Source organism: Bos javanicus, chromosome X (assembly GCF_032452875.1).
Source record: "Bos javanicus breed banteng chromosome X, ARS-OSU_banteng_1.0, whole genome shotgun sequence".
In the NCBI taxonomy this organism is placed as follows: Eukaryota; Metazoa; Chordata; class Mammalia; order Artiodactyla; family Bovidae; genus Bos; species Bos javanicus.
This window is the reverse complement of record NC_083897.1, coordinates 81388873-81399085: the sequence shown is the minus strand read 5'-3', so window position 1 is coordinate 81399085 and position 10213 is coordinate 81388873. Positions and strand designations below refer to the sequence as shown.

At 44.3% G+C, this 10213-nt stretch overlaps 1 pseudogene; it reads left to right on the top strand.

Moving 5' to 3' along the window:
• The first annotated feature begins 8166 nt into the window (after positions 1 to 8166).
• Positions 8167 to 9216, top strand: LOC133242615 (large ribosomal subunit protein eL33-like; annotated as a pseudogene).
• The last annotated feature ends 997 nt before the right edge of the window (positions 9217 to 10213 follow it).

Sequence of the window (10213 nt, the reverse complement as noted above, 5' to 3'; positions counted from 1 at the left end):
CCTTGGAAAGGGGTTCCATCTCCAGATCAAGACTTTCCTCTCCAGGGGGCAGTGGTGGGACAATAAAGCTACTGGGCTGGGTGTTCCAGACAAAAGGACACTTTCTCTTGTGTGTTGTGAAACAGGTGCATGCATGTGTGCTCAGCTGCTCAGTCGTGTCCGACTCTTTGTGACCCCATAGACTGTAGCCTGCCAGGCTATTCTACCCATAGGATTTTCCTGGCAAGAATACTGGAGTGGGTTGCCGTTTCTTCCTCTAGGGGATCTTCCCGACCCAGGAATCAAACCCACATCTTGTGCACTGGCAGGCGGATTCTTTGCCACTGAGTACCTGGGAAGGTGGGAGCAGACCAAAGGAAGTTTGAGGGGAGCTGGTGTACATAATATATATAGCAAAGAGGGAGGTGGGTACAGCAGACTAACCCTAGGACTGACTTTTTTATTTGAGGTTATGTCACAAACATGTAAGGGTTTCTTATACAGGAGGCAAGTGGGGCTTAGTACTTGCCACACTGAAGACACCCAGTAGAGCAACTGTAGTAGTGAAGATGGCAATGAAATTAGGAAACCTACTTCTAGCCCCTGGCAACTTCATACTTATCCTGAGTCTCAGCTTCATCATCTGAAATATAAGGCTCTCTACCTCTTTCACAGAGCTTTTGTGAGACTCAAACAAGGTATGTTCAAAAGCTGGTTATACACTGTAAAAGTAAGGGACGATAGTATCATCAGCACCGAGACCACAGCCTTAGGGCATGCTAGAACTCGATGAGCCAGAAAGGAGTGAGGCTGGTTCAGCCAGGTTGGAGCTAGTGGAAGGAACTTGGCAATGAAGGGTTTTCCCAGGGAATGGACAGCAGTCTAAACAGCAAAGTCCAGGAGATGTCACAAACTTCTTTTGAGCATGACCCATTCAAGGGTAAATATTCAAGGGGTGTGATCTGAGGGTGGAAAAGGCTTGACATTCTCTCTCACGGTACTAGTACTTCTTAGAGACATTTCTGGTCTTTTTAGAGCATCTGTGTGTGCTGAGATACCAGGAGCTGGGGGCAAAGGAACAGAGTCAGCTCCTGGATGAAGGGACTGGTTGAACTAGGAGAGTAGTCAAGGCCCCAGCCAGCTGAGTTGGGATTTCAAAGCAGGCTGCAGTCTCCATAGAGAATTGGCATGGCAACCATGAACTGATTCGGATGCCCAATCAGATAGCCTGGGTGCACACAGTGGTGGCTAGAGGGGAATGCTTGCTCCATTTACTGATTCCACAATACGTAAATGCCAGACTTGACCTATGAGACAGAAGGGGCTATAGAAGGGGCTATAAAAGCCCACCAAGCTAGGCTCCCTTTGATTCCTGGACTAGGCCAGTCTGAACCTGTCAGGTGGGGAAAGGATTGGGGCACTTAGGGAGGGAGAATAAAGCGGACAGAAACCATACAGATATCTGAAAGGGTATGGTGTTGTCTTCAGAGTTAGATAAACAATCAGGTATGAAGGATTTGAGGAGGGAAATGGCTAGATGGGAGGTAGGACAGATAAACTGTGACCTGTTAATAATGGGCCTTGTATGTCACTATAAGGCATTAAGACTGTTTTATAGTTGAGTTTTGAGTAGGGGAGGGCCACCTTCAGATTTGCAGTGTGGGAGCTCACTCTGGCAGCTGCAGAGACAGTGGACTGGTGGTTGGAAAAATGAGGGGAAGAATGACTGGCCATGGGACTGTGGTAATAGCCCAAGTAGGGCCTGTGGGACTTGGACAATGGTAGGAGTTAAGAGGACACAAATGTAAGAGGCCCTTTGGATGCAGGATTGACGCCAGGACTTGATGTCTGAGTGTGGCGAGACTGAGGAGCCAAAGATCATTTGGAGATTTCCTCCCCCTTCCTTGACTGGCAGACTCCTAATCATTGAAGACTCAGCTCAAAGGTCAGTTCCTAATATGAAACCTTCAACTCTCTTCTCCTTGCACCCTCCCCCCAACCCCTCAGAAAGAAGGAGTCCTCCCCCCATTCTGAATTCCTGCAGGATATTGTAGTAGTATGTGTTGATTAGAGTTCTTATCAAACTGTGTGCTAATTACTTGCATAATCTTAGCACACAGTAAGTGCTTAGTCTGTTGAATTAAGGGCAGTAGGAAAGAGGATATAGGCATGTGCAAAGGCTCAGGGTCTTGAAAGAGTGGAGTGTGTTCTAGAGCAAAGAATGCCTGGGATGGGGCTCAGGGTGTGATAGGGAATAAGACTGGCAATTCAGGCAGGGGCCAGGCCATGAAGGGTCTCATATGCTATGTGTAGAAATTTACACAGGAGTTTGAACTCTTAACTATCACAGGTAGGTATGCTTCTTTTTTAAAAGTTAGGTCCCTGCTAGTGTGGGTGCATGCTAAGTTGCTTCAGCTGTGTCCGACTCTTTGCAACCTTAAGGACTATAGCCCACCAGGCTCCTCTGTCCATGGGTTTCTCCAGGCAAGAATACTGGAATAGGTGGCCGTACCCTCCTCCAGGGGATCTTCCTGACCCAGGGATCAAGCCCATGTTTCTTATATCTCCTGCATTGGCAGGTGGATTCTTTACCACTATGCCACCTAGGAAGCCCAGGCTCCTACTAGACTTGTAGGCAATTCTGTACTCATCATGGTAGGCAGACTGGAGATACTGAGGAGATTAAGGTCAGGGCAGACCTTGCACAACTTGATGCATTAAGGTTGATGGAGAACTATGGAAGAAAGGGCAGAGCGATTTGACAGTGGACTTCAAAGAGAAAGGGTAATTTATTCAGGATGGTGAACAACTGTTCTCCATGTCAACTGAAGACCCTCTGAAAAGTCAGTACAGCATAGTGACCTTTGCCAAGTTGTTTGGCCACTCCATGCCTCAGTTTCCTCTTCTGTAAAATAGAGATAATAATAGTACATCTATCGCAGGGCTGCAGTGAGGATCAAATGCACTCATTACATAAAAGACACTTAGAATAGTACCTAGTTGATAGTAAGTTCTATGCAAGTGTCTGTTTTTATTTCCTCCTGCCATCTTTGCCATCCTCCAAAGATTCACCAAGAAAAAGAAATGCAAAAAGGCAAAATGGTTGTCTGAGGAGGCCTTACAAATATCTGCGAAAAGAAGAGAAGTGACAGGCAAAGGAGAAAAGAAAAGATATACCCATTTGAATGCAGAGTTCCAAAGAATAGCAAGGAGAGATAAGAAAGCCTTCCTCAGTGATCAATGCAAAGAAATAGAGGAAAACAATAGAATGGGAAAGAGTAGAGATCTCTTTGAGAAAATTAGAGATACCAAGGGAACATTTCATGCAAAGATGGGCTCAATAAAGGAGAGAAATGGTAGGGACCTAACAGAAGCGGAAGATATTAAGAAGAAGTGGCAAGAATACACAGAACTATACAAAAAAAGATCTTCACGACCCAGATAACCACGGTGGTGTGATCACTCACCTAGAGCTAGACATCCTGGAGTGTGAAGTCAAGTGGGCCTTAGGAAGCATGTCTATGAACAAAACTAGTGGAGGTAATGAAATTCCAGTTGAGCTATCTCAAATCCTAAAAGATGATGCTGTGAAAGTGCTGTACTCAATATGCCAGCAAATTTGGAAAACTCAGCAGTGGCCGCAAGACTGGAAAAGCTCAGTTTTCATCCCAATCCCAAAGAAAGGCAATGCCAAAGAATGCTCAAACTACCACACAATTGCACTCATCTCACATGATAGCAAAGTAACGCTCAAAATTCTCCAAGCCAGGCTTCAACAGTGTGTGAACCGTGAACTTCCAGACATTCAAGCTAGATTTAGAAAAGGCAGAGGAACCAGAGATCAAATTGTCAACATCTGTTGGATCATCAAAAGAGCAAGAGAGTTCCAGAAAAGCATCTACTTCTGCTTTATTGACTATGCCAAAGCCTTTGACTGTGTGGATCACAATAAACTGTGGAAAATTCTTAAAGAGATGGGAATACCAGATCACCTGACCTGCCTCTTGAGAAATCTGTTTGCAGGTCAGGAAGCAACAGCTAGAACTGGACATGGAACAACAGACTGGTTTCAAATCGGGAAAGGAGTACGTCAAGGCTGTATATCGTCACCGTGCTTATGTAACTTATATGCAGAGTACATCATGAGAAATGCTGGGCTGGATGAAGCACAAGCTGGAATCAAGATTGCCAGGAGAAACATCAATAACCTCACATATGCAGATGACACCACCCTTATGGCAGAAAGCAAAGAAGAACTAAAGAGCCTCTTGATGAAAGTGAAAAAAGAGAGTGAACAAGTTGGCTTAAAACTCAACATTCAGAAAACTAAGATCATGGCATCCAGTCCCATCACTTCATGGCAAATAGATGGAGAAACAGTGGAAGCAGTGGCTGACTTTATTTTCTGGGGCTCCAAAATCACTGCAGATGGTGACTGCAGCCATGAAATTAAAAGACCCTTGCTCATTGGAAGAAAAGTTATGACCAACCTAGACAGCATATTAAAAAGCAGAGACATTACTTTGCCAGCAAAGGTCCATCTAGTCAAAGCTATGGTTTTTCTAGTAGTCATGTATGGATGTAAGAGTTGGACTATAAAGAAGGCTGAGCACCGAAGAATTGATGCTTTGGTGTTGGAGAAGACTCTTGAGAGTCCCTTCGACTGCAAGGAGATCCAATCAGTCCATCCTAAAGGAATTCAGTCCTGAATATTCATTGGAAGGACTGATGCTGAAGCTGAAACTCCAATACTTTGGTTACCCGATGTGAAGAGCTGACTCATTTGAAAAGACCTTGATGCTGGGAAAGATTGAAGGCGGGAGGAGAAGGGGACGACAGAGGATGAGATGGTTGGATGGCATCACTGACTCAATGGACATGAGTTTGAGTAAACTCCAGGAGTTGGTGATGGACAGGGAGGCTTGGCAGTCCAGGGAGGCTGCAGTCCATGGGGTCGCAAAGAGTCAAACACAACTGAACTGAACTGAAAGATTCACCAGCTCTTTCAAACACTGAGCTAAATTCTTTGTCTCACCTAACATGTTTTCTTGACTGTCTAGTTGTCAATTGTGTGCTGAAGTAGGTAAATCTTTATGTTTGCACACATGTAATGGTACATATGGCCACATTCGGATATAAGTGGAAGGATGGTTGTGGGGGGAGGGCCTTAATTCTTAATGTAGTTTTAATGAAAAGAATGTGTCTCAATCATAATAAATTCTGAAACTTTATTCCCAGACTTACAAATAACTTAAGTGTGGGACTTCCTTGGTGGTGGTTAAGACTCTGTGCTTTACTGCAGGGGGTGTGGGTTCAGTCCCTGGTTGGAGAACTAAGATCCCACATGCCATGCAGTGCAGCCAAAAAAGAAAGAAAGAAAAAGGGAAATAACTTAGGTGGATGAAAGGAAAGAAAGGGGATTGCTCATGGAGCACCCAGTATGGACCAGATTTGGTGATAAATTAAGCACTTATATGTATCATCTCAGTAATGGTAACATAGCTATTACTATACCCATACTTGCAGATGAGGAAATAGAGGTTTTGAGAGGTTGAGTAGTATGTCTGGCTGAAAACTGCAGAGCTAGAATGAACACTTAGGTCTATTCTAATCCAAAATCTGTGCTATCTCCTCTATCCCAAAGTAACCGCTCTATGTTGCCCTAGGAAGGCTTTCATGATAGAGGGGGGTTGTGGGGGAAGCTCAGTATGATATGAAAAAATTAAGTTGCTGGAAAACAAGATGTATGTTTGGGGGGCCCTAAGGTTAGGAGAGAGGAATGATGAAAGCTGAAGAACAGGCTGCCCTGTGCTTCTTCCAAGATCTCTGCTTGGAGCAGGATCCAGAAATTGTCCATTTCTAGGAAGCAAGGCAATTTGGGGAGTGCAGGCAAGAGGGGGAGAGAGAGTTATTTAGAACCCCTACCTTTCAACCCCGTGAATCATGACAAGTTTTTAAATCCTACTATTTCTCTCCCTTAAGCTTAGAAATCTCAAATGCGGTCTTCATTTTCCAGCAGTTCCTTTACCACTTTCTCTTTGCCTTCCACCTTCCCTTTAAGGGGCAAAGCCCCTCACCCCACAATTAGAGATAAAGGTCTTGAAAAGCAGATTCCTTGGAGGATTAATGCCAACAACAACAACAAAAAATCATTCACACTAGAATATAATCAATTCACCAACAAAGAAAGTCTTGTAAGTCGGCTTCCCAAATCTTTCTCAAGTTCCTTTCCTCCTCAGCATTCCCATTATGTTGCAGTCTTCCTTCAGGCCTTGAAATTATCTCCTAACTGGTAATGTAGACAAAAGCTAATGTTTATTAAGTGCTTGTTGTGTGCTGGGCACTGTGCTAAACCGTATCTCCCTTAATCCTCACCATTCATGGAGGTAAGCATAATTACTGTCCCCAATTTACAGATGAGGAAACAGGCCCACATAGTAACTTGGCCAGACCAAACAGCTCTAGGAAAGAAAGGGCTGAGCCACGGATCTAGAACTCATGTCTGCCAGATGCCCTAGGCAAAGGACATACCCATTTCTGTACCACTGGCTCCCTGAAACTGGCCTCCTGGGTTTCTTCAGCACTCAGTTCTCCATTCACCCAGACATGCTAGAGTCACCTTAAAACGTGATGCCAAAGACTACCCTGGTGGTCCAGTGGTTAAGACTCCATGTTTTCAATGCAAGGGGCATGGGTTCAATCCCTGGTCAAGTAACTAAGATCCCACATACCCCATGGTGAGGTCAAGAAAATTTAAAAAACAAACAAACAAAAAACCATGAAGCCTACCCTGTCAATTCTTTGTGAAAATCCTTTGATGACTTTCCACTGCTTTGAGGAAGGTATGACTGTTTCGGTTTGCCTGGACCAAGGGGTTTCCAGGATGCTGGGCTTTCATTGCTAAAACTGGTTGGTCACCTTAGCAGGCCTTTCACAACCTGATTCCTTTTCCCCCAGCAACACCTCCCATCACTCCTCAGCCCTTTTCCTGTGCAGTCTCCACCTCCTGTGCAGCCCAACCACCCTTTCCTGAAGACACTCCCAAGATCTCTTTTACCTACATGCCTTTGTGCACATTGATCCCTGAACCTCTACGCTACCTGATAAACTATCTACTCTTCATGAGAACACAGCTGCCATGTCACCTCCGTGGTCCATCTTGATTTCCTGGGACAGAATGAATAGCAATTACTTTCTACCTTGGTTATTTTATTGACGTATGAGTCTTCCCCAGGGTCAGACCAGGGTGAGACAATCAAGGCACCTAGGGTATAAAACGCCTCCTTAAGGAGGCAGTCACTCTTAGGGTGGCTCAAATGCCAACCTTATATTTGCATGACCCCAGCCAGGAGTGCCTCCTTAAACTTTGCACCCCAAATGCCTTAATTGGCTCACTCTTGACCCAAGCTTGGTCCTATCAGATTGGGGACTTCTCAGAACAGACTCTAAGTTCTTACTCATCTTACTTATGATTAGCACAAGGCTGGGCACAGGGCAGAAATCTAGTTGGGCAAATGACATCACACCCTTCTCTGTTCTAGTAGGGGAAGGAGGTAGGAAAGCTACATGGCTTTGGGCCCTGCTGAGGATGGGAGTAGGAGAAAGCAAATTAACAGGCTTCACCCTGGCCTGTGGTATAAAGATAGCTTTTAATCAGGTGGTTTTACCTTTGGCACCTGGCAGATTTGGGGTTCCACCTATTTGTCTGGTCTCTCCTTCTCAGTTCCTTTCACTGGTTAATTGAAGATATTCTCCAAGGTACCGTTTTTTTATCCTTTTCTCTTCTTATTTCCCCCGAATGATCTTGTCCATTCTCATAGCTTCAGCTAGGAGCCTTTTGCAGATGACTTCTAAATTGACACCTCATGCATTATGCTAAGTGAAACGAGTCAGACAGAGAAAGATAAATACCGTGTGATATCACTTGTATGTGGACTCCAAAAAAGCTGAACTCATAGAAGCAGAGAATAAAATGGTAGTTTGCAGGGGCTAGGGTGTGGGGGAAAATTGAGAGATGTTGGTCAAAGGGTATATACTTCCAGTTCTAATATGAGTAAGTTCTGAGGATCTAATGTGCAACATGGTGACTATAGTTAACAACACTGTATTATACACTAAAGAGTTACTATGAGAGATCTTAAAACTTCTCACCACACATACACAAAAAAATGGTAAATAAATGACAGGATGGAGGTGTTGGCTAATGCAATGGAGGTAATAATTTTGCAATATGTAAGTGTACCAAATCAACACTGTACACCTCAAACTTATGCAGTATTATATGTCAATTATATCTTAATAAAGCTAGAACAAAGTAAGACACTTTCTCTCTCTTTTAAGCCTCAGACCCACATTTCCAACTGCCTAGTATATATAGTAGCATCTAGCATCATCATTGCTCTTTCATACCCGTTTTGTCATCTGACCTTTGCAATAATTCTGTGAGCAAGTCAGGGCATTTTTTAGAGGAGACTCAAAAGGTAGGCTTGCCCAAGTTTTCGTGGCCGAACTATGATTAAAACTCAAGTTTGGGTATTTTCTTTTATGCCATGTTCCACAGCCCACCACATGGATATGTCAGTGGAGTCTCAAACCAAATGTGATCAAAACCTCAACTTGTTACAACATCCTCCTACCCTAACTCCCCTGAAAAAACCAACCAACCAACCCCCAAGACAAAACTACAAAACCCTGCCTCTGTTTCCCAACTTGGTTAAAGGAGTGTCACTTTCACTGTTTCAGCCATCTAGGAGCCTGTGGAGGCCTGCTTAGAACAAGACTTCTAAAAGGACAAACATATCTGGAAGGCTGTGGTCCAAGGCCATTTTTTTTGCTTGCTATAAGCAGGGTGTCCAGAACCAGAAGGAGCACACAGCCCTTTTTAAAATTGAAAGTCTTAAAAAAATAAAAATAAAATTGAAAGTCTTTATGCTTAAGATGAAATTGAACTATATGTAGGCAAGAGACGTGCTTACGTGTTGAAAGCAAAGAATAACACAGCAACTCCTGGTGAAAAGCCTAACAAAACCAGAGCAATCTGGGGAAATGTAATTTGTCCTAAGGAACAGCAGCAGGGCTTGTGTTGAATTCCGAAGCAAACTTCATGCTAAGACCATTGGACACAGAATCTGTGTGAAACTGTATTAAGTAAATAAAAGTGTGGATTTGTTCTGTTTTTTAAAAAAGATGTCTCACTTTTCCAGTCATCAAGGCTAGAAACCTGGATTTCATGTTTGATTCTTTCCTCTCTTCCATAGCCTACAGACCTGACCTTCAAAATGTCTGAAACTCATTTTGAATTCATCCTCTTTTTCTTCTCTGTCCCCATTGAAGCTCATAGAATTTTAGCTACAATCCTTCCACTGATGTCCGGGCCTTCTGATCTACCCTACCCCCTGACCCTCCATATTGTCCTGGAGATCTCCTCCCTAAAGCAACACATCTGATCCCCTCACCCCCTCATCGGAAATCACAGCCTTTGATTGTGCTGGTCCCCAACCCCTCCTACTTACTGAGACCCGGGTCAACTGCCACCTCCCTCAGTGAACTTGCATACAACCCCCTGTAAACCTGAAATGACTTCCTTATTCTTTGCTCTCTCATAGCACTGCTGCTGCTGCTGCTGCTGCTGCTGCTAAGTCGCTCTGTGCGACCCCATAGACGGCAGCCCACCAGGCTCCCCCGTCCCTGGGATTCTCCAGGCAAGAACACTGGAGTGAGTTGCCATTTCCTTCTCCAATGCATGAAGGTGAAAAGTGAAAGTGAAGTTGCTCAGTCGTGTCCAACCCTCAGCGACCCCATGGACTGCAGCCTTCTAGGTTCCTCCGTCCATGGGATTTTCCAGGCAAGAGTACTGGAGTGGGGTGCCATTGCCTTCTCCGTCCCATAGCACTAGGTATTGTATTTCATTCTGCTAGTCTCGCAGCTAACTGTTCACTGTTCTCTCCCCGCTCTAGCCTGGGAACCTGCTGGGGATAGGATCCCAGTCTAGTTCATCTGTCTTCTCTGAAATGTATAATCTGAAACTAGGTCCTTAAACGTAGTAAGTAGGTCCTTAATAGATAGCTGCTGCATAAATCTTTCTCTTGAGTGTTTGTAAACTTGTTATAACAAGGACCATATTCCTAGTGGATTCATTCAGTGAGATGGATAAAAATGATTCTCAGCCTGCAGTGGGACACCTCACTTTACACCTTGAGAGATCTGAAGTAGTCCAACATTGCTCTACTGTATC